This window comes from Nycticebus coucang, chromosome 3 (assembly GCF_027406575.1).
Source record: "Nycticebus coucang isolate mNycCou1 chromosome 3, mNycCou1.pri, whole genome shotgun sequence".
In the NCBI taxonomy this organism is placed as follows: domain Eukaryota; kingdom Metazoa; phylum Chordata; class Mammalia; order Primates; family Lorisidae; genus Nycticebus; species Nycticebus coucang.
The window spans coordinates 8,663,357-8,686,755 of NC_069782.1; the positions used below are offsets into that span (position 1 = coordinate 8,663,357).

The window sequence follows — 23,399 nt, forward strand, 5'->3', positions numbered from 1 at the left end:
TTCCATAAAGTTCATGGAAAGTGTGATGATGATGATGACTTGTCATGCTAGTGCTGCTGCCTGAAGTTCATTTTCCCTCTTCTTGGAAAAAAGAAATCTTTGGAACAAAAGGAACCTTGGAGAGAGAGACAAGTTTGATGCAACCATTTTGGAGTAATGAGAATGTGAAACATTTCCCCTGCAGTGCATAAACAGTATTTTATATGTGTTTCTTGGAAGCTTAAAGTTCATCCAGGAATGAGCTATTTCACAGATCAAAAGGAGCATATGTGCAATCCACCAGGAGGAATAATCACTCTGCTAAATTTAAAGGGAGAAAGATTGAATACTCGAGCACAGAAGTAGAAATGTTTTAACGTCACATGGCTGGAGAGGAACACGAGTGACTTATTTAATTTCTGGCCCCGTTCAGTTTTGATGGTATATGTGCCAGGGAGCAGCACACGGAACTTTTCACAAAAGAGGAACTGGCTTTAAATCAATAAGGAAAATCACCGTCTCCTTACTGATCCAATGGCATTTAAGGAAGCGGAGCATTGCCAATATGGACAACCGTGCAGAATTTGTCACTGGGCAGTTAAAACCACCATCTATGCTGGCAGCTGTGTTTTCCCCAGAAGTAGAACTGCAGGGAGAAAAATAGCTTTTAAACTTCAGTTCCATTTTTACAAATTAGATCTTTTTGTGAAAAACTGTTTTAAGTCCAGATTTGTTTGTTGTTGGTTTTTACCTTTTCTTTCCTTGTTAATAAAGGAAATGACTGTGTCTTCTTACCCACATGGAAATTTATTCATTTACTCAATAAATATTTATTCAGCACCTATCAGGAGTCAAGTGTGGTTTTAGGGACTGGGGATTTGGATGAGGACAAGGGAGACGAAGTCCCCAGCCTCATGGAGCTTGTCTTCTAGTGAGGGCTGGAGGGAGATAAATACCATAAACATGTACTATACCAGGCACAGATAGCTGAAATAATGCCGATATATTATTGCATTTGAAAACTTAGTTGCCAGAAAATTAAAAATTAAAATTCTTACACAAATACTGTCCTAGCTTACACACACACACACACACACACACGCATATATAGTATACATCTATAGTAAAATCTCTGTAAGTTGACCACCCAAGGGACTGTAACAAACTGGCCAACATCCAGAGGTAGTCAATATAAGGGACTAGGACTGCTGTACTGATACCTACATGTGGTATATGTCTTTTATGAAAATTAGGTCCATTTAAGGAGGTGGTCGGTGGTCAGCTACAGAAGTGCTGATCACTGTATTTTGGGGCATTTTAAAAGAAAGATCTATTAAGAAATACATATATGCTGCCCTTCCCTACTGTTGGCCTTCCCTACTGACCTTTGGCAGGTCATGTGTCTCTGAGGTACATCTCTGGAAGATGGATTTGTGACAACTTGTATTTGCTCTGTTAGGAGACTAAGTGGCACACTCACCCTCATGGTTGTTCACACCAAAAATCTAGAAATTCCTTCCAGACTTCTCCCTGTCTTTCCTTCTTCTTTCCCAAATCTGGCGCTCCCTCTAGTTGGTCTTTCAATGCAAACTTTTAAATATACCTAATATCCTTCTCTTTATCACCAGCACCACAGCTTTGTGCGAGCTTTATAATGTCTCTCGGCTGCCCAGCATCCTATTTCTCCTACCTGGCTCTAGGCCCCATGCTGCCCTCCTCACTGCTTCCAGAGTGATTTATGTAGAGTGCAGATGGCTCTGCCCCGCCTCTGGTTACCATCCTTCCCTGGCTCCCGACTCCTGTAGGATGACACTCAGGCTTCTTAGCCCGGCCCTGCCTGACCATGTCTCTGCTCCTTTCCCTGACCTGAGGCCTGAGCCATAGCAGCCCATGTAAGGTGAATAGGTGATACAATGTGCAAATTATCCCTGGGTGTTTCTTCTTTGAATGCCCTTCTTTTTGTACTCCTTAATTTTTGCCATTCTTTAATATGGCTCAGATGTCACCTTCTCTCAAGGCCATCCTTGAGCTTAATAATCCCCTTCCTCCTTTCTTCCCTGAGCCATCCTTCCCATTTCAAGTATGGCATCCAATGAGAAGCCATTGGTAATGATTCGTGGACAGTATCTTCCCTCCCAAGCTGTAGGCTCCTCCAAGTAGAGAGGATCATTTTTGTAATCTTAGTGCCTGGCACATAGTAGACACTCAATAAGCGTAGAATGAATAAAGGAAGGAAGAACCTGTGGTCACTCTGGCATGGCTTGTGCTGACTATGCATGTGAGAATTAGGTGGCCTTTGGAATATGACAGAGTGAAACCAATAATGGGTTTTAAACATTCAAGCTAATGGGGTGCAAGTGATAAGTAATTTCAATACCAGATTTTCTTAGACAGTATTTCTGTGTGTGCTACATCTGAAGATGGTAGAGAAGTTCAAATAAATGATTAAAGCATGTATTAAATAATTTGGAACATTTACTGCAGAAGGGAAACTTGAAGAGAATAATGGTTTTTAATGAAAGGAAAGATTGTATTCTGAGGATAACGAAGCACTCTCCTTCTTCACAAACACAGATGAAGAAATGAGGTTAAAGCACTTCAAAGATTAAAGTTAAAAATAAAATATAACTCGGAGGTTTTTTATACTGGGATATGTGAACCCATTTCAAGTCACTATTACAAATAACTCACATGTGTTGAGGGCTTACTTGGACTCAGGCACTGTTCTAAATGGTTACTATGTATTATGTCACCTAATATTCACAACAAACCCACACAAGTTTGTTTAAAATTTCATTATTCCCATTTTACAGGTGAGGAAATGGAGGCTTAAGGTGGTTAAGTAACTTACCCAGGCCACATAGCTGGACGTGGTAGAGGTGAAACTCAAAGCCAGACTTCTGAGATTTTGCTCTTACCAACTCTGCCCACTGCCTTGCTAGAGCCTAAAATAGATGTCAGAGCTCCATATGAGGATGGAGGCCTGAAGTTCAACTTGAGAAAGCTTACTCAAGTTCAAGTGAGTAGTTTAAATTTAAACAAACAAACAAAAATCTTTGAACATACAAACTGTCCTCTGTTGCCAAGGCAACTAGCTCTCTTGTGGTCTTTCTTTCTTTCTTTTCTCTTTTTTTTTTTTGAGACAGTCTCACTATCTATGTTGCCCTTAGCAGAGTGCTGTGGCATCACAGCTCACAGCAACCTCAAAGTCTTGGGCTCAAGTGATCCTCTTGCCTCAGTTTTTCATTGTTAGTAGGCTGCTCTTCGACTTCTGAGCTCAAGCAATCCACTCGCCTAGGCCTCACTTTATTACACCAGTGTGTGTGTATATGTGTGTGTACAGTGATTCTTTACTCTGGTGAGTTGGCCTACCAGCTCTTATCTTTCTAATCAGGCAGTAAGTTGTTTTGTTTTGCTTTTGGCTCTCAGGGAACACACTGTTTCAGCATCTACATATGTGCATGTATTTATAAGACCTGACATAAATCAAGTCATATTTAGATATGATTTTACCTCTAGAATGATGGAATTTACTCTGGGGGCTGAAGAGTCAGCATCTTTTTCCTTGTTATTTTTTCCAAGACAACCTTGTTTAGTCTACCTCGGGGGCATACACAGCAGGGTCACAGTCAGCACAGGACAGGGGCAGCCTGGCCCTAATGAAACTCAAATGCCTGTTCAGAAGAAAGTCAACACTTATCTGATCCGTGGAGAGGGTAATCAGGCACTGAGCTGCTCCCAGGCTGCAGGCCAGGTCAGGAGAACCAGGCAGCCCAGCAGGAGCCCTGTGAGAAGGGTGGGAATGAGTCATCAGACTTTTCAGGTTGACTGAGATGACTTCTGTTGATTTTCTTTGAATTGAGATGTGTTATCAGTGTTCACACATTGGGCATAACGGGAAGATGAGTGAACATTCTCTTGATAGGGCCTGGCCTTTGGCAGGGTTGTGATAAGATTGGGGTTAAGATAGGAGTGACTCTGCAGAATATGCTGGGCAGTGTGTGTATGCCTTGTGCACCAGAGGTGTGATGGCAGATAGACCCTCCCAGGAGAAAATGCCATATTTTCTCACATTATACAGAAGTTATCCTGGCTTGATATTTTACTCTCTCAGGGCAAGAGGAGGCATTGCTAATTTGTCACCCTTTGAGTTCATGATCTAGGGAAAGCACTTGCTTTTTTAACGTTGAGTTCCTTATAATAACTGGATAAATTACCAATGCCTTGATTAAGGGTTTGGGTTCTAAGAGTTCGTTTAACATTTCTGGCCTCAGTTCCTTCATCTTTAAAGTGGAAATAACAATGGTACCCATCCCCTTGGATAGGAGTAAATAGATGAATACATGTCAAATGCCTAGAACAGTATATAGCCAGCATTAAACTCGTATTTATATCAATGCATATATTTTTGTTATATAACTTGATATTTGTCAGAGGACCTACTCCAATGCTTGATCAAAATAGATGCTAGATAAATATCTGTTAAATATTGAAGGAGATAGATTTAGTGGAATATACGTATGGCTACCAGTTCTGGCTGCTCAGTAACCTCTAACTCAGGGACAGAGTGGCAAAACTGGGTGTCAGACTTAATTTCTATTGAGCAATATTTCTTTTTTTTTTTTTTTTGTAGAGACAGAGTCTCACTTTATGGCCCTTGGTAGAGTGCTGTGGCTTCACACAGCTCGCAGCAACCTCCAACTCCTGGGCTTCAGTGATTCTCTTGCCTCAGCCTCCCGAGTAGCTGGGACTACAGGCGCCCACCACAACACCCGGCTATTTTTTGGCTGCAGTTTGGCAGGGGCCAGGTTTGAACCCGTCACCCTCGGTATATGGGGCCGGCGCCCTACCGACTGAGCCACAGGCGCCGCCCTATTGAGCAATATTTCAAAAAGAAGCAATATTTCAAAAATACGTTTGTTCTGCAATCAAACATCTCTGTGGAATAAACAGATGGGAATACAGATGATGATATTGCATGAAGATTACAGAGGAAATGGCATGAAGAATTGGGTTGGAGAATGTCACACCCGAAGCACAGGTAGCAGGGACAATGACTCTAAACTGAATCAAGAGCAGGGTCTTATACAATCAGAAACCTTTAAACTATAACATATAGTTGTGAGTCTATCAAAATAAATAAATATAAAGAACAAGAGTCAAATCCCTGACCTGTATTTACTGTCTATTTGTTGTCTAATAATGACAGGTTCAACTTGAAATAAACCATTTCATTTAACAAATAGAAAGAAAATGAAAAGTATAACGTTACTGGAACAGTATAACAACAGTACCTTAGTATTAGGCTGGATCACTTAAAAGTTGCCACTTTTTGGATTAAAAGTAAAAGTCACACATTGTTAATTTCATATGGTTCAATGTAGTATATTTCATCAAACTGACACTAAATCAAAACACTTACATTACTTTGCCTTTTATCGTCCTTATAACGAGGGCTATGAAATCAAATTGGCCAGTTTTATTTGTAATAGGCTCCTTTGCCTCTCAGAATTTGTGCACAGTAGGTGCTAAATAAGTGTTTTGTTAATTGAATGGGGTTTTGTTATTTCCTCTCCAAAGTTAGGTCTAAATTTTGCCACACTAACTAATGCTGAGACTGCCCTTAAAACATAATTACCAAAGCGTAGGCTTCATTTCAGTTTTTAAGATTTAGATAAATCCTTTCTGTGACTCGTTCAGGCAGCACTGGGAAGCTAATTAATACATTATTAATATATTGTAGAGACAAACAAGACTCCGCTTGCTCACACAGCTATGACAAGAATAAATTTAGGTCAGAAATATTTTTGCAATTAAGAGAAAATGTTATTATAATGAGAAATTATTTTTCATATGACACAACACTACTCTGCACGTTGAGACACATTATAAATTTACAAATAAGGTGAACAGAAGAGTCAGGCAAGCTTTTTCCCCAATGGTTCTAATCGTTCAGAGCCGGATAGGGGCATCCAAAGTGCCCTGAAATGAACTAGCAATGATAACCTTTTGGGATCGCAGGAATGGAGAATGTCATTATTATTCATATGAGATTTCATAACAGTTGGGATTGGTGCCAAACTTTGGAGCGAGGACTGAAATAATGGAGCAGGAGGCATGAAATGGTTTTCAATTCAGAAAATAAAGAGCTGCTTCTACAGTGGGAGAGATGGGGCATGTTCAAGGAGGAGCATGAAAAACCCATGAGTTACAGCACCTCTTTGGGGTCTCAGTTTTCCCATCTTTGTTAACTACCTCCTGGAGAATAGTCATTCTCTGGCACATCTGTTGTTGTACGGACACAAGGGATAAGGCCTAAAAATGATAAGTATTTCTTGAAGGGGGGAAAGACTAGAGCTGTAAAATGTATGACTTTGGTTTTTGTTGACCCAGAGCTGTGACAGCAACCACGTTGTACTGGCAGAGTTCTAAGAAAACAGAGTTGCTTTCATTTTTCAAACAGAAGAACCACAATCTCCAAATCAAACATGTGGGCAAGAGCGGACTCATGGGAACACCAATTTTAACAACCCCCCCCCATGCCATGACTTTTTCTTAGACATCTTTTGAGCACGGAGCAGGCACATTTCTGCTTAATTTTTACTGTCTAATGAGATCTCAGCCCCAGGTGATCTGCTCCTACAAAAATGTCTCACTGCTAATTACATTTTAGAATGGTTAGGGCAAGAATAGTTCCAAACATACTTAAGGTAATAACTAGTCATATATCCAGAAGGTCAACAGTGCAATCAAAGAGAGAAAAAATTAGCATATCTTAAGAAAGAGTTCAAGTGGTTTTGTACAAGAGCCCTCTTTAAGTCTACAAGTATACCTAAAATACTGATAGAGCTAGGTAATTCTATATTTCCCTTTTTAACTTACTGCAGGCTCCTGATTTCAGGGTGTAGTGTCTGTGAACAAGAAGCCTGTGGCAGGTGAACGAGGAAGGAGTGTTGCTAGGGGAATCGGCTTGGATTTTAGGTTGAGGGTCTGAGCCAGGGCTGCATGGCACCAAGTTGCAGAGAGGGGGGCTGTTGGCAGCTGGTGAAAGAAGAGAGGTCATGCCAGAGAGCTTAGCACTGGGTCAGGGCTCTGCGCCAGTCTTCCATTCCAGCAACAACCCAGCTTTGATCCATGATAACAATAAATCCCTCAAATGATTGTATATCAAACTCTGAACAACAAAATGACAATCCACTGTGATCAATGAAGTTTCTGTGTCACTGATTTTCCCCCCAACTTCCCATTTTTTAAAATGATTTTTAATGAACATCAAAGAGAAGGCATTGGAAACTCTACCCGTTACTTACTCTTTTAAATGCTTGAGGTATCTTTGGTTTAGAAGTGCACGGTATTTAATTTGTTTTAAAAATATTCACTGAGCCCCGAAGATGTACTTGGCAATAGTTATATAGTTAATAGTCTTAAAGATGATTCCTAAAAATATCATCTGCCAAAACCCCCAAATAAATCATTTCTACTCTGCTGAAGGTAAAGTATTAAAATAAAAAAGCTCAAGGATTTTTTTTTTTTAAATGTGCTAAAAGTGGTACTTTTTCTCCTCTAGGAGCCCCACGCTCTGCACGAGGAGTTCCTCTCAATAAGGGTGCAATGCAACCTGGCATTGTGTGAAACAGCCTAAGAACTCACGATTTCATGGGGGACCATACTCTGTTGGAAAAATACAACTAAGCTAGGAAGTGAAGAATGACTTTTATAATTCAAACTATAGGACAATTTTAAGGCAGAAAATCGAATCACAGTGAATGAAACTTAACTCACTAACTTTTAAATATGATAAGGTCTTTTTAATGACCATTTTTAAAACAAAACATTTCAAATGTACGGAAAAGTACAGAGAATAATAACAGCAAACTTATCACTCATAGGGTTTTAATGAGTCAATGTAATTGACCCTATTAATTAGAGGTTCTATAGTTGCTCAGGAAGGACTTTTCCAAATGTGAGACTAGTTTCTGGGGACAAAGCCTTTTCCTAGGATGTGGAATTCTCTTGATCCTGGGCTACTCTAATTTGAGCTCTTCTTTACATTAATTTCTGTTCTAGGAGATCATGGAGCACTATCGGGGCAGGGGGCCATACCCATTGTTAGGACTGCCCTTGCCCTGTAGCCCACAGGCCACTGCCCAGGTCACAGGCGATCCAGGCAGATCAGTGCTCATGTAATGATTCTAATACCAGACCACTGTGAGTGCTGCTGAGAGGGAGATTTATTTTGTCTGGGGAAGAGCTGGGAAGAGGGGATGAGTTGAGGGCTAGTCCTCAAAGGTTGGTTGGGATTTTGGAAGGTGGTGGCAGGGAGGGATCAGGGAGCTGAAGCCGGAGTGAGGGCTTTTGGTCTAGAATGGTGAGCATACTGTCCTTGGAATAGAGTGCATGTTCTCAACTCACTGGGCAGGCTTTGACTATAAAATTGTTGAGAGGCCTCTAAATTGCTGATGGAGGCATCAATACCACCAAATTTCCTAATTTTCTTTTCCAACTATGCTACCCAACTTTAATGAATTTTTACATTTCATTTTAAACCGTAAAATCAAATAATACAATAATAATTTACTTTTGCAGCACATGTTACAGTTTACAAATTGCTTTTTTCTACACATTATTACATTTGATCCATGTAACAGCCCTGTGACACCCTGGGCTCATCTGCCCAAGCTATTTCCTTTGAAAGTAACTTCTAGTTATAGAAACTACTAGTCATAGAAATCAGAAAAGTTTCCACTAGCAGGCTTATTGTGTTAGAAGCACAAGCCAGAATACAGCCAGCAATTCAGGATAAACGAAAGGAGAGGGCCCCAACGTAGAGAATGAGAGTCCTGGGAGGATGACAAGACTGCAGCTTTGGAAACAGTAATGCAGAAGAAGGAGGCAAGTGTGTAGCAGAAAGCAGACGATGGAGCGAGGAGGGCGGTGGTCCTCAGTGCCGCACGCAGCAGGGGTGGAGTCAATGCCTGCTCAACCACAAGTGGGGCTGGGTGTCTCTCTTGAGCAGAGCCCTATGAAACACAACTCAAAAATATAAAATGGTGTCTTTCAGAACATGGGCATAGAATAAAATGAGTTTTTTTTTTTTTATAACATCAAGGAGCAAAAGACTGCTTCAAAATCTAGAAAGGGTTCAAAATCATTTGACATGTCTGACATGTTTCTCATTCCACAATACCCCCTCTCTTATAGCCTTAATAAGCTGTTTTTCAGGCCAGGCATGGTGGCTCATACCTGTAATCCTAGCACTCTGGGAGGCTGAAGCAGGTAGATTGGTTGAGCTCAGGAGTTCAAGACCAGCCTGAGCAAGACTGAGACCCCATCTCTACTAAAAATAGAAAAACTAGCCGGGTATTGAGGTGGGTGCCTGTAGTCCCAGCTCCTTGGGAGGCTGAGGCAAGAGGATTGCTTGAGCTCAGGAGTTTGAGGTTGGTATCTTGACACTGAGGCCTTGACACTCTACCTGAGCAACAGAGAATGTCTCAAAAAAACCCCCAAAAACCAAAAAAAACCTCAAACAAAAACCAAATTGTTTTTCGGAGCACATACATAAGTCATGCACTTTTGCAACTATTTTACAGAAGCAAAACAACCAGGACACTATTATTGTTGCAATCTAGTTGGATAAATCTTGCTGATGTTGGATGCATTAACCTATCTATTTGGCCTCCTGTTAATCAGTTTAGAACTACTTAGAGACATGATATGCAATGAAATTAATCCAATGGCAGCAAAGTGAGCTAATTCAGTTGAATAAATCCCTTTCCATGTAAAAGAACTTTGTTTTGTAGCTTGTTAGAAACAAAATCCACAGGACAGTATAACGCCTTCTCTGGAACTGAACAAATACATTTATTCTAGTTTTTCTGACAGCTAAATTCACATTAGAGCTATTTTATATGATAGTACACTCCACTGTCCTTAGGTAAGGATCATAGTGAAAGTATTTGCAGGACAACCAAAATGTTTTGGTGGAATTTAGCCTAAGGACTACTGCTCCGACTAAACTAAATAAATGCAGCAAGGATAGACAACTCCTTGGAGAGAGAAGAGAGAGACTAATAACTAGCAGAACTGTGCATAGCCTTTTATATTTTTCCTTCTTTATTTTTCATGGTCAAAAGGGCAGTTGGCACACTGTATACACTTAATAAATACATTTTAGTGGTAACTATTACAAGCAGGCAAGAGTTGGAACAGGTCCAGAGGATACCAAAGGGATTAAAAGGGCGGAGAGAGACTTTGAGGGCAACCAGCTAATGGAATTGGGATTCTTTTTTTTTTTTTGTAGAGACAGAGTCTCAAGGTACCGCCCTCGGGTAGAGTGCCGTGGTGTCACACGGCTCACAGCAACCTCCAACTCTTGGGCTTATGCGATTCTCTTGCCTCAGCCTCCTGAGCAGCTGGGACTACAGGCGCCCTACAACGCCCGGCTATTTTTCTGTTGCAGTTTGGCCAGGGCTGGGTCCGAACCCGCCACCCTCAGCATATGGGGCCGGCGCCCTACTCACTGAGCCACAGGCGCCGCCCTGGAATTGGGATTCTTTAGGTTAGAAAAGGGAAGGCTGAGTTTGGCAGTTGTGAAGGGAGGTTTATGTTATTTATCGTTATTAAATGTTAGGAATCACATGTATGCGAGGTAGGAAGAAAGAAAGTCAACGTATATCCCAGTAAGGGTATTTAGGGTTAGAAATGGGGGAGAAGTCTTGACTTAGATGTACTGTAAGGCATTGACAGGTCCCTAAGAAATCTTTCTCTGGAAATGTTAAAGTTGAAGAGTAGATCATCTTTCTGAAATGATTTAGGTGCCCTGTAATAGGGAAATGACACAAAGGTCCCTCAAGTTCTATTCCATTTTTCTTGCTGTGATTTTTCAGTGGCCAGTGTGAGGACCCGGACTGGCTTTTCAGCCACCTTTCTCCACAGTTGGCAGCACCTGACCCCTTCCTGCATGTCAGCTGTGCTCTAGACTCAGCGCTGAGCCTTTTCTCAGTTGGGAGGGATTTAAGAAGCTCACTGTAGCTGAACACTCAGCTGACTCGGCATCAGGTCACCCCTGCTGCTAGTCTGGCTCTGAAGTGTCCTACTTCTAGCAAGCAGGATTCTGCCTTGTTCCTAAATCCACATCTTACTGGATTTACCTGCAATCTGCCCTTATACGCCCATGCTAATACTCGGAATGTTTTCTGGCTTTCCATGTCTAACACGATTTTGAGATCATACCCAGTACCCACTCGAAGACTGAAGCCTTTTCTCTTTCTCTCTCTCTCCAGCTCGCACCTCCCCTTGCCCTCCTGCATCATACTTGGTATGCAGTCTCTGAACCCTAGCTCTGTCATCTACAACCGACTGCCTTTGTGCACAGAGAACTAGTCACTTTCTGTCCTGGATGTCTCCTGCCCTCAGCTCCCGCTCCCACCATTACTCAGGCCACCGCCAGTCTGTCTGTTCTTTGCCTAGCCATATCAAGACATGCTACACAGCTCCATCTTCCTACACCCTTCTACTATTTATAGTTGCAGATGTGAACCTTTCTCTACAAACCATCTACCTCTCCCACAGGGTTTTTCAAGCTTTTCTTGTGGGGCCTTTTAGGTCTTTATTGTGAGGGCTTTCTTATGCATTGTAGGATTCTTACCTGCTCACCAATTTTTACTTCCCCTTCCCACCAATTGTGACAATCAAAAGTATCTCCTGGCATGAACAAGTGTCTTTGATGGGAGTGGGCTGGTGTAAGGGAGAGAATCCCTGCTCTACAAGAATCCAGAAAGGCAAGAGTACTTTAAAGCCAGTTGTTATACACATAGAGACATAGCTGAATGTATATGGGATATTTAAATCTGGTAAAAATTGAAACTAACAGCTCTAAACTCTTAATAAATACCAAATGGAAGTTTTGTATTATGACACAAGGTGGATAATGGATAAAATGAGGTGAAATCTCTCAACCCTAGATCAGTTCTCAGATTTTATTGTGCATGAGAATCACCTGGGGAATATGTTTCAAGTTCAGGTTCTGATTCAGTAGATTTGAGGTAAGGCCCGAGATCCCGTTTTCTAACACCCTCCCAGGTAGTGCTAATTTTACTGGTCCTGGGATCACATTCTGCTATAAGTAATGAGGCCCTAGATCAAAATACCAATGAGAGGTCCAGGAGGGGCTTCTGGCATGTTAACAATGACAAGGTCACAAGAGTAACATTAAATTTTGCATTAGAATGATAGACTAGAAAAATGCGGATGTTCCGTGCAACTTTCTAAAATGAACAAAATTGCTCATGTTTTGAAATAGGACATTTCTGTTAGCTTGACATTGTGAATATTGTACAAGTTTTCTAAGCACTCTTTGCTTTGGCCAGAGAAAACCTATGAACTGCTAAGCTAGTTTGATAAGACTTTTAGAGGTTTCCTAAGGTCTAACAGAAACCTTAACTTCAAGGTCTTTGTAGCCCTGTGTTACTAACGGAAGAGGGTAGAGTTGAGGAAAGGGATGGGGGAGGGGAGAGAGAGAAGAGCGTAAATTTAAATGAGTCTTGTGATGAAATAGATATACTTTATGGCACTTAGTCAAATTACAAATAATTCTGTGCAAAAACTATACTGACATCACATGTTGTTACTACAACCCAAAATCAGATCACCCAATTATATCTTTAAAACAGTTGCAGAAATGAATGCCATGAACTGTAACTTGTAGTGATAAGGAAAATCAAATATGAAAGCTGCTGAAAGCCGGAAATAAATTTTTCTCCTCTCATCTAAAACTGCCTCTGAGGAACGTTTCCCTAGGGTTTTGCAGATACCCAACTCATTGCTGCATATCCTTGGGAAGGAAATGGCCATTCAATTTGTTCCTATTTTATAGTTAGAAAGATTGAGGCCTACTACCCTGTTTCCCCGAAAATAAGACAGTGTCTTATTTTAAGGTGTGCTCCCAAAGGTGCGCTAGGTCTTATTTTCAGGGGACGTCTTATCGTTCCTGTAAGTAGGTCTTATTTTCAGAGGATGTCTTATTTTCGGGGAAACAGAGTAGGTTGCCTAAAGATGCAGATTTTTCCCGAGTTGCAGATGATTTAGGGGTAGGAAAGAGAGAATAAAGTTATGGGCCTTTCGAAGCCAGAGATCCAGCATGAGATTAGCTACACCAGCTAGCCCTGAAATATTTTGACAGGTTGCTATCAATGTGATCAGTTGTAATAGGGATAAATGTTTCTGCATTTTAATGTCTCTGTGCCTAGAGATTTTTTTTAAGTCAACAATAAATACAGAATAAGAAAGATCTGGCTTAATAGGAGTGCATGGGAACTCATGGGTTTTAGTTGACCACAATTTCAGTATGAGTCAGTGATGTGACATGAATGCCAAAAAGTCACATGTAATTGTGGGCCCCATTAATCGAAGTACAGGAGTTAGACAAAGGTGGGCAACCACCTGCATGGTGTTCCGCATCCTTAGACCACTCTTGGAGAGCAGCGCTCCATTTGGGGCACCCTCAGTTAGGAGAGGTGATAAGTGAAGTCCCTCCAGAGTTGAGTGCTGAAAATGATGGCAGTATGCAAAACTACATCATAGGAGGAGTGGTTAAGAGAACCAAGGATATTTAAGCTTGAAAAGAAGACTGAGGGATACCTTGGAAGTGGGGCAAGAGCAAGCTATGTGGAAAAAGAGCTTAAGGTACTTTCCAGTGACAGAAGTTTAATCTTTGAATTCCCCAAGAAAAAAAACTTGGCAAGTACCTTCTAACTCTCTTTTGTTTGCAAAATAACAGATCTTTAGCAAAGAAGACTCTGTTCCCCTTTTGTTTTCCTTGAAGTGAAATACTTTGTAGATGCATTTATGGGCCCTTGCTAAAGCATCTCCTCTGCCTACTAGTGTGCCTCCTGTAAGAAGCCCTCTCTGAAATCCCCACTTTGTGCTGGTCACCTGTCATCTATCTCCTTATCATGAGTTTTGCCTTGTGGTAGCATTTCTGTTTTTGTTCATTTGTTTGTTCTAATTTCCCTAATACACTGTTAGTTCCTTAGGGAAAAGAACCCTATTATGTCTTTTTGTTTTTATTACCCTTAATGTTCTCTCAGTACATCTGGGTACCCTTGAGCCAGGGATTGAGGGAATTTCTGCAGACGGTAGCCAAAAGATGAATTAAAGTAATCGGACAGGTAATCTTTATAGCATCTATATGACAAAGCATTGCAGCATGCTCTCTTGATGATAATAACACCTAATTGACCCTTCACTTTGTGAAATAATGTGAGCTGACTAGGTTAGCTGTATAGTAAATCTTGCTTCCTTACATCTTGCATTTAAAAATGGAAGCTGGGGACAACGCTTGTGGCTCAAAGGAGTAGGGCGCTGGCCCCATATGCCGGAGGTGGCGGGTTCAAACCCAGCCCTGGCCAAAAACTGCAAATAAATAAATAAAAATAAATTTTAAAAAATGACTAGAGATGGTTACAACTTTCAAATTAAAAATAAATAAATAAATAAAATAAAAATGGAAGCTGTATACCTATGCTGGAGAAAGGCAAAGTCTTCTGTCTAGATCTAGAAGCTCCATTTTTTTCGTTCTAGGTGTTGGGAATTTCTTTGAGAATTCCTTGACTTCACACTGTCCTCTTCTTTGTTTGTTCGGGTATTTACCAGGGTGACTAGTGTCAAGTCACAACATCTTATGGTACCTAGTTTCTAAATATTATTAGTTTATCTAAAAATACTGATTTTGTAAATCAAAATTCCATAAAATGAATGTGTTTAAATAGGAAAACATTATGTTATATATTGCACAAGCGAGATATTATTTATTTATATAATATCAAAGATATAAAAATGTTTTGGTATAGCAACTCATGAATCTTTTTTTTTTGTCACCCTGGATAGAGTGCTGTGGCATCATAGCTGACAGCAACCTCAAACTCTTGGGCTCAGGCAATCCTCTTGTATCAGCCTCTCAAGTAACTAAGACTATAAGCACCCGCCAACCACACCCAGCGGGTTTTTTATTTTTAGTAGAGATGGGTCTTACTTTTGCTCAGGCTGTTCTCCAACTCCCGAGCTCAAGCAATCTACCCACCTTGGGCTCCCAGAGTGCTAGGATTACAGGCGTGAGCCACTGCACCTGGCCACAGGAATCTTCTTAAGTCTCCTGTATAGTGGCTTAAGAAGTAGTATCATTTCACTAAAGGCCATAGGAATGTATGGGGCATGCTGAGTCATTTGTGAGTGACTTCTTACACTTCTCTGTAAGAAGCTGACATTAACTCATCAGCTGTTAATCACAAATAGAGTTGGTCACCTTCCTGGTTACCGAGGTGCCCAGGCTGCCCTTGCTAATAGCACTTAGCTTGCATTAGTACAAAGGCCTAACGAGGGTGTTCTTTCTGCGTCTCAGAGTGTCCATGTTCAGAGCTGCAGGCCCTCTCGTGAGTAACTTCCAAGAACTTTTCTGAGACATTAAGGAATATTAACTGTTAATAATGATAAATCCGCTGGAAGGTTTTGTGCCCTTCAAGAAGAATAACTTCTTTAGAAGGATGGGGTCTATCAGCCTAAAATAAGTCCCTCAGGATTATTTATTTATTTCCATATTACTCCCTCAACTACCCAAAAAGGACGATACAATAGCATGATGGTTCGTCTGCCTGGTGCAGAGTGCAGCGAGAACATAATCGCTGTGAGATAGTCAGCCCTGCGGCCAAGCAAGCAGCCGGCAGATTGACAAACGAGCAGTGCACCAAAGCGCTATTGGCATTTGTAGTTTCTGACAGGATTTAGACATTGCAAAGGAATTCATCAAGAATTGGATGCCAGCTCTTCTGACCTGTGGGGAAGGGAGAAAGGTCTTGCCATTTGTGGTAGAAGGTCATTTCCCTCTGTTCTCAGACTTAGGGTGATTAGGTAGTTTTCAAAAGAAAACCAAAGGGCTTCAGAGAACGTGTGCTCTAATCCTTCACTTGATGAGGAGGAAACCGAGGTCCAGAAAAGTTAGGTGACTTATTCAAGGTGATGTAGGTAGGTTCTGTTAGAGCTAGAATTCAGCCTTCCAGAAGCTCCATCAAGGGTTCCTGCATCTCCAGAATGCTATGCCTACCCCAGTGTGGTAGAAGGAACTTGGCCTTGGTGCTAAGCCCTGGGAGACATCAGCAAAATTACCTTGAGCAAACCACCTAAATGTTTCAAGCTTTGCATTCTCCACTTTGCAAAACGAGAGGTAAAATGTGTGGTCTATCTACCTCAAAGATCACAGGCAGATCAAATAAGATAATGAAAACTCTCTTAAAGCTCTACCAGGATTAGTTCAAAATAAATCTAGATAAAGGAAGTTTTTCCTTTTGAGAAAATATCATGGACACCAGAGAATCCAGGGACCACAGGAAATTCTGGGCGAAGTTGTGTGAGTTTGAGTGCTAGGCACGGTTAGTTTCTTCACACCCTGGGGACAATTTTCATAGCTTCCTCATCTGTGACGTTCCCCTTCCCCCCAACTCCTGTGTGCTATGGATATCAGCATATTTATGATCAACTTGGAGGGATTTTTTTTTTTTTTTGACACATAGTCTCACTCTATTGCCCTGGGTACACTGTGTGCCATGGTGTCATAGCTCAGCAACCACAAACTCTTGGGCTCAAGAGATCCTCTTGCCTCAGCCTCCCAAGTAGCTGGGACTACAGGTGCCCACAACTACACTCAGCTAGTTTTTCTATTTTTAGTAGAGATTGGGGGAGGGGGGGGTCTCGCTCTTGCTCAGGCTGGTCTCAAACTCCTAAACTCAGGCAATCCATCCACCTTGGTCTCCCAGAGTACAAGAATTACAGTGTGAGCCACCTTGCCTGGCCAGTTTAGAAGGCTGATATAAGGCATTAAGATGTGACAGTTTCCTTAGATTTAATTTATGGTTGAGATCCTCTTGCTAGTCTAACTGATTCAATAATCCATTATCTTCAGAACAAAATCTATTTGGGAGAGGAGAACCTTTTCAGCTATCTGACTTTATATTTTGTTCCATAAAGGACTAAACCTATGACCTATAAAATGATGAATAGAAATTTCAAATTACAAATCAACTAGTCCTCCCACCACTTTGTCCTCCCCTTGTAATATTTCCTAGTTATTTTGAAAGATTTTTCTTTGAAATCGTATTTAACAAGAGAACTATCTACTTATTATTTGCTGAATTCCTACTGAGTTCTCAGCAGTTTGTTTCTAATATTTTCCCATACAGCAATTGACAAAAGGCACAAATCATAAGCCATTTGTAAGCTGACGCATTCAGCCCGTGGTTCTGGAAGGCTGGGAGTGTGGAGAAAAACAAATGAAATATTATTCATGACCAATCGATCAATTAGGCTGCTTTTCATTAAAAAAACATAAAAAGGCAGAACCAATTTAGCAATGACTATGTTAGAAATGCAAAAAAAATATTAATGATAGATTTTTTTCTCATTTATTTTTAGCTCTCTTTAGAAAATTACACTTGAGAGCTTTCTGTAACAGCAATTTAAGGAGTGGAAAAGGCTTGGCACAGCAGTGGAACCCTTTTGTAATGCTAATGAAGGGGGCACATACATAGTTTGTAGGGCATTTTCTGAATTCCGTTGTAGGTTTCAGAAGACACAGACGGACTTATGAAATATCTGCCTATAGAGGTAACCAACCAGGGAAGTTAACTGCTAACACGAATCATCTGTCGTCCCATAAGGAAATCCACTGCGGTCTTTTATAAATCTGACAATGGCTTATAACCTTGTGTTTTAGTGGTAAAACATTATATAGTGTAAGAATATGGGAAAGGAGAGGGATATTTTCCTTCCTAACTATATCAAAATAGCATCCCCTGCCTGAAGCTCAGCGCTCTCATAACTCCCCTTTTGTTCTTTTTAAGATTTTTTTTCCCTTTTTATTCCTGCATATTTCTCTTTGTTCAGTTCCAAGAAATTTATGTTTAAAGTTTCTTGGATAGAGCCTTAAGCTATATAAATACGGTAAGTGTATTATCTATGCTTAGTGGAATTCTATTCTAATTCACATGTGTCAAAACCAAAAACGTGCTCCCAGACTTTCAGTGACTTCAGATCTGGGTGTGTGTGCCATTTGTGTCCAGAGAGTGCTCTGGAATCAGACTGCCTGGGTTCAAATCCTGGCTCTCCCATGGTCTGGTTAAGTGAGTCTTGCAAGATATTTAACCTTTCTGTACCACAGGTTCCTCATTTGTGAAAGAAGGATAAGATTAGCACTTTCTTCACTGTACCATTAGGAGAAATAAATGAGTTAACACCTGCAAAGTATTGGTACAATGCTTGGCAATCATAACAACGGAACACTGTTTTAGAAATTTTACATATGTAAATTATTTAATCTTCAAAATAATCCTGTGAGACAGGTACTATTCATTTCATTTTATATCTTAAGAAACTGAAACACAGGCTCAGCGCCCGTAGCCCAGTGGTTATGGTGCCAGCCGCACACACCGAAGCTGGCGGGTTCAAACCCAGCCTGGGCCAGCTAAGCAACAATGACAACTACAACAGAAAAATAGCCAGGCATTGTGGCGGGTGCCTGTAGTCCCAGCTACTTGGGAGGCTGAGGCAAGAGAATGACTTACGGCCAAGAGTTTGAGGTTGCTGTGAGCTGTGATACCACAGCACTCTACCTACGGTGACATAGTTAGACTCTGTCTCACAAAAACAAAAAATGTTTAGTCAACCTAATCTTGACTTTATTCCTAACTTGGAGTTTATAGGAAATACAGGGGGTAGAGGAACAAATTAACCAAAAGGCGACAACAAGTCTGGAATATGGGACATTCTGCAAGATAACTGGCCTAATCATTAAAAAAATCTGATATTGGCCAGATGTGTTGGCTCATGTCTATAATCTTAGCATTTTAGGTGGCAGAGGCAGGAGGATCGCCTGAGGCCAGGAGTTTGTGACCAGCCTGGGCAATATTCAAGACCCCATCTCTACCAAAAAGTACAAAAAGAGAAAAATTAGTGGGTCATGGTGGCATTCTCCTATAGTCCTAGCTACTCGGGAGCCTGAGGTAAGAGGATTGATTGCAGGAGCTCAGGAGTGCAGTGAGCTATGACCATACCAACTAAGCTCCAGCCTAGGTGACCGGCTGACACAGCAAGACCTATCTCTAAAAAAAAAAAAATCCGTTGTTGAATAAAGAGATATAAAACCCAGCAGAAAAATATTTTTTTATTTTTTAAAATTAGAGTCTTTTTTTTTTTAATGGTATAGAAGATGTTTGGGGACAAATGAGGAGGATTAAATATGGACTAGATATTAGATGATATTAAAGAATTATTATTCACCTTCTTAGGCATAATAATGGCATTGTGATTATATAGGAGAATATCCTTATCCTTAGATGTATCTTGAATTGTATAAGAGTGAAATGTCATTTTATCTGCAACTTACAAGTGATTCAGAAAAAAATACATGTAGAGGGAGCAAATACAGCAAATAGTTGCATAGGTGGTAAGTTCTAATATTTCAACTTTATGTTGGATATTGTCTTCACTTTCTTCATAAAATACATGTCTCAATATATCTCCTTTGGAAAGCATGTAAGACTTTTATTGTCATGGACTTTGTAATAGTTTCTTTTCATTCTCTAAAACTTTTGTCGATAAGTGCACATTTAAAATGAAAACTATCTTTAAAAGTTATTTACTGAATTCCTATTTGATGCAGGCTTATTGAAACCCAATGTTAACATTGTTGAAGGGAGCTCAGTGCCTAGTATAGGGCCTTGCACATAGTAGCTGCTTAATAAACCTTTGTAAAAGGTGTATTTGATAAATAAGGCTATGCTTTTTTGAGAATTGTCAAGTGCCAAAAGGGCGGATGGGCAGAGACACATAAGGATGTGTTATTCCTTTAGGAATCAAGCAAATACTTCAGATGAGTGAAATGTGGGATAATCAACTCTATCCTTTGATTCAAACAACTAAGGTCATGAAAATTCTTGAAAAAGTTTTGAGTTTGTTTAATGCAGATGCAAAAACTAAGAATCCGTTTCCAGGATTAACCCAGCAGCAACTGTTACTTATTTAAGAATCCTGATGAAATCATACTTAATGATACATTTCTGAACAATTGCAGACTTTTCTTGATCCAGGAAAAGAGGCACTTCTCCTCAAGTTTAGGCATGAACCCTACAAGTCACCAAGGTCAGCAGGCATTGCTCTCATGGGAATCAATAAATAGGGGGGAATTAGGATCCTTTTCAACTCTTCCCGAAGGCAATGGTTCTAAAATAGATGGCTTTAGGCAGTAAGTGAGATACATTTTGTGTAAAAGGTGGGAAGAAAATGATCGGATTCAAAGAAATAATTAATAATGATAACATCTTACATTTTCATAGTGTCTTTTTCAGGCACTTCATATCTATGTCAACTCATTTATTCTCACAATATCCCTGTGAGGTAGATATAGAACAATTGAAATTAAAAAAGAAAAGAGATATTCATCAGGGCCTAAGATGTGGAAGATATTCAAAAGGAAATTATATTAGCAATAGAGATATTTCCTCATATTGAGCAGATCGATCACTTCCTCTCTGCTTCAGAAAAGTCATTTTTAAAAAGATAAAGTCTATTATAATTCAGAGAGAATAAGATTTCCGTTTACTATATGAGAGACATTCAAAGTTCAATCTGGAAAGGTAGATTTATTTAGTAATATAGGGCCGTCTCTCATCTATGAAAAAAGCCAAAAAAGTTCTCCAAAGGGTACAAATCAGATTTTTAAAGAACTTGAACTTCAAATGCACTTAGGTAGTTCTCTACTAAGTGTACCTTTATTTACAAAGTCTTCATCACAAAAATTTACAAAATATTCTTTACGTGTTGGCCACTTCTTCGTAAAATTTTGTAATAAGTATTTTGTAAATAAAGATATATGTAGCTACATTTTCCCCTTTTCCCTATGTATGGTGACTTTAGGGGCAACTATTGGCACAGCCTACATTTACATAATGTTCTTTCATAGTGGATGTAAAGATGGTCACTATAAAACTATTTTATAAATATGAAGTTTTATATACAATACTGCATTGTTAGAGTAACTTATACAAAATGTTCTTTCTGAAACCAAAAGTAAGAAAAAAACAAAGGGACCCACTAAAGAACTAAACAGTTTATGATAAATGTAGTTGTACAGAACAAAAGATTCTTCAACCAGAAGATTCCCACCCTCAGATAACACAACCCGAGTGCATGACATTTTTCCCATTGGATTTTTAGATTCTATACCTCTTCCCTTCTCTTAATTTGTCAGGGGATGTATATTTTCAATTACGGGCCAATTAAGTTACATATGCCAACGCCTGATTCCAGGTATGTAAATGTGATAATTTTTTTTTCTCTAGTTTTGGCCAGGATCAGATTTGAACTCACCACCTCCAGTGTATGGGGCCAGCACCCTACTCCTTTGAGCCACAGACGCCACCCAATGTGATAATTTTTAAGTTAGTGAAATCAAATCTTTGGCTGTATATTCAATTCTCTTGTTCAGGAGCAGCTGGGACAAAGAGCACAAAGGAGCTATCTTCAGATCGGATGCCTACAGTAGAGACAGCCATAGAGATGGAAATAGCTTAACTATTAATAAAGGTACAAAGATAGACAATATACTCTCAAAATACATTTCAACAAAAAGGTGTAAGAGTGTGTGTGTGTGTATGTGTGTGTTTATTGGAAAGTAACCCAAACTAAAGTTTTTTGTAAAGGTAACAAAAATACTACCAGAATTGGAAATTTGAACAAGAGAGAAATCCTGACCCTGGAGCGCTGGGACTCACTCAGTGCTGTTCAGCCCTCCACTGCTGCAACATCACATCCACCCAGTTTGGATTAAATGCTGGCTATGGTGAAGTGGAATTTTACCTCTGTGATCCTAAGGTCTAAAGTCTTTTGCTGAGATGCCTGTGAAGCCAATTAGTGGAGTTTTGTGTGTGTGTGTATGGACTGAATAAGAAACAGGTTTGTTTGATAGAATTTGAATCTTATCACCATGAATATTGTCATGGCAAAAGATTTAGACACCTTAGCGGACGGGACTGAAGTATTAAAAGTAATATTTAGAAAGGCCATAAGATTCATTTGAATTAGAGTTGACTCACAGAGAACATTCTGCAAAATATAAAACAGTTCAAGGTTTCTAAGAGCATGTGGACTGATGTATAATGACATACCTTTTGGAAGCAAAGAGGTTGAGTTTGTCTTGGCTTTGGCACGGAGTTACTAGACTTCTCTCTTGCAAGAAGGAAGATGAGTCAAACTATCAAACGTACTGCATTTCAGAGTATAGATCCACCTTGCACAGTCTTCCAAGCACCACACTGAGAGAGGGTGCTTACAGATCCATTAGCAGTGCCTCCTCCTCCCCACCTCACTCCTTCCTCCAGACTGCCCCTGGCAGCCCAGCAGTCTGTAGGCAAACCACACAGGAACTAGCACACACAGAGGGGTTCAGAGACTTGGGCGTGAGCCTTAGATTATGTGGTTTTGTTTTCTTGCTGCCAGAGTTGAACTAAAATGCAGAAGGTTCGAGGGAACACTTTTGCTCCTTTATATTCAGTTTCAGTTTTAACAATATCCCCCCTGAACACTTTGTTCACATAAGAAAATTTCTAATCCTAGATATGGCTCACCAGCAGGCTGATGCTATGGAAGACCCTCATTTTCTTTTAATATATTCATGCGTCCAGAGAAATCTTAGGGCTTTTTGGAAGAACTTATTTAAGACCATCCTCAATCACTCACAATGTTAAAATCCCAGGGAAAATGTTTTCTCAGTGCCCTCAGCCTGTAATACTACCCTAGCCCATCATATTACTTTTGGTAAACAACAACAAAAAAAAAAAAAAAGAAGAAGAAGAAGAAGAAAAGCTCTGCAATAAGTTCTAATCCTAGGGTTGCCACAGTCCAGCATGAACTGGGACCATTTCGTTAGATTTTTGAGACTTCATTTGCTGTTGAGCGAGATGAAGGAGTGTCTAACCTTTTGGCTTCTTTGCCCCATGTTGGAAGAAGAGTTGTCTTGTGCCACACATTAAATACACAAACACTAACAAAAGCTGATGAGCAAGAAAATAAAAGGTCCATGCATAATTTTGTGATACCCACCACCATAGATAAACAAAAATGTCCTCACCATAATACACATGTGGCCTGAGGGCTACAGGTTGGACACCCTTTAAAAATTTTCCCTGACCTTGAGTTTTGTCATCTTTGACTTCCTTAGTTCAGATTTATAACTCACCCTTCCCCCTCCCCCAGCTGCAACTTGTGAAAGCCTCTTCCTTTCTCTTTGGTCTTGTTAGAGAGAAGATTGCCAATGTTGCATCTTTTGCAGAAAATTAGAGACATTGCTACTTGCTAAGTAGCATCATTCAGAGTTTGGG

The 23,399-nt window shown here is 40.2% G+C and overlaps 1 protein-coding gene across 4 annotated transcripts in view; it reads right to left on the reverse strand.

Moving 5' to 3' along the window:
* The window catches only part of LOC128581995 (GRB2-related adapter protein 2), a 62,909-nt gene extending 40,413 nt beyond the window's left edge, over nt 1–22,496 (reverse strand). For 2 of the 4 annotated variants that reach the window (XM_053585439.1, XM_053585436.1), the window contains exon 1: nt 22,188–22,496. The gene's annotated coding sequence lies outside the window, so the exon portion shown is untranslated. Of the gene's footprint in view, nt 1–6,861; nt 6,927–21,390; nt 21,476–22,187 lie in introns of those variants that run through there. The other 2 variants (XM_053585438.1, XM_053585437.1) reach the window with 2 other exon arrangements.
* Nucleotides 22,497–23,399: the final 903 nt, after the last annotated feature.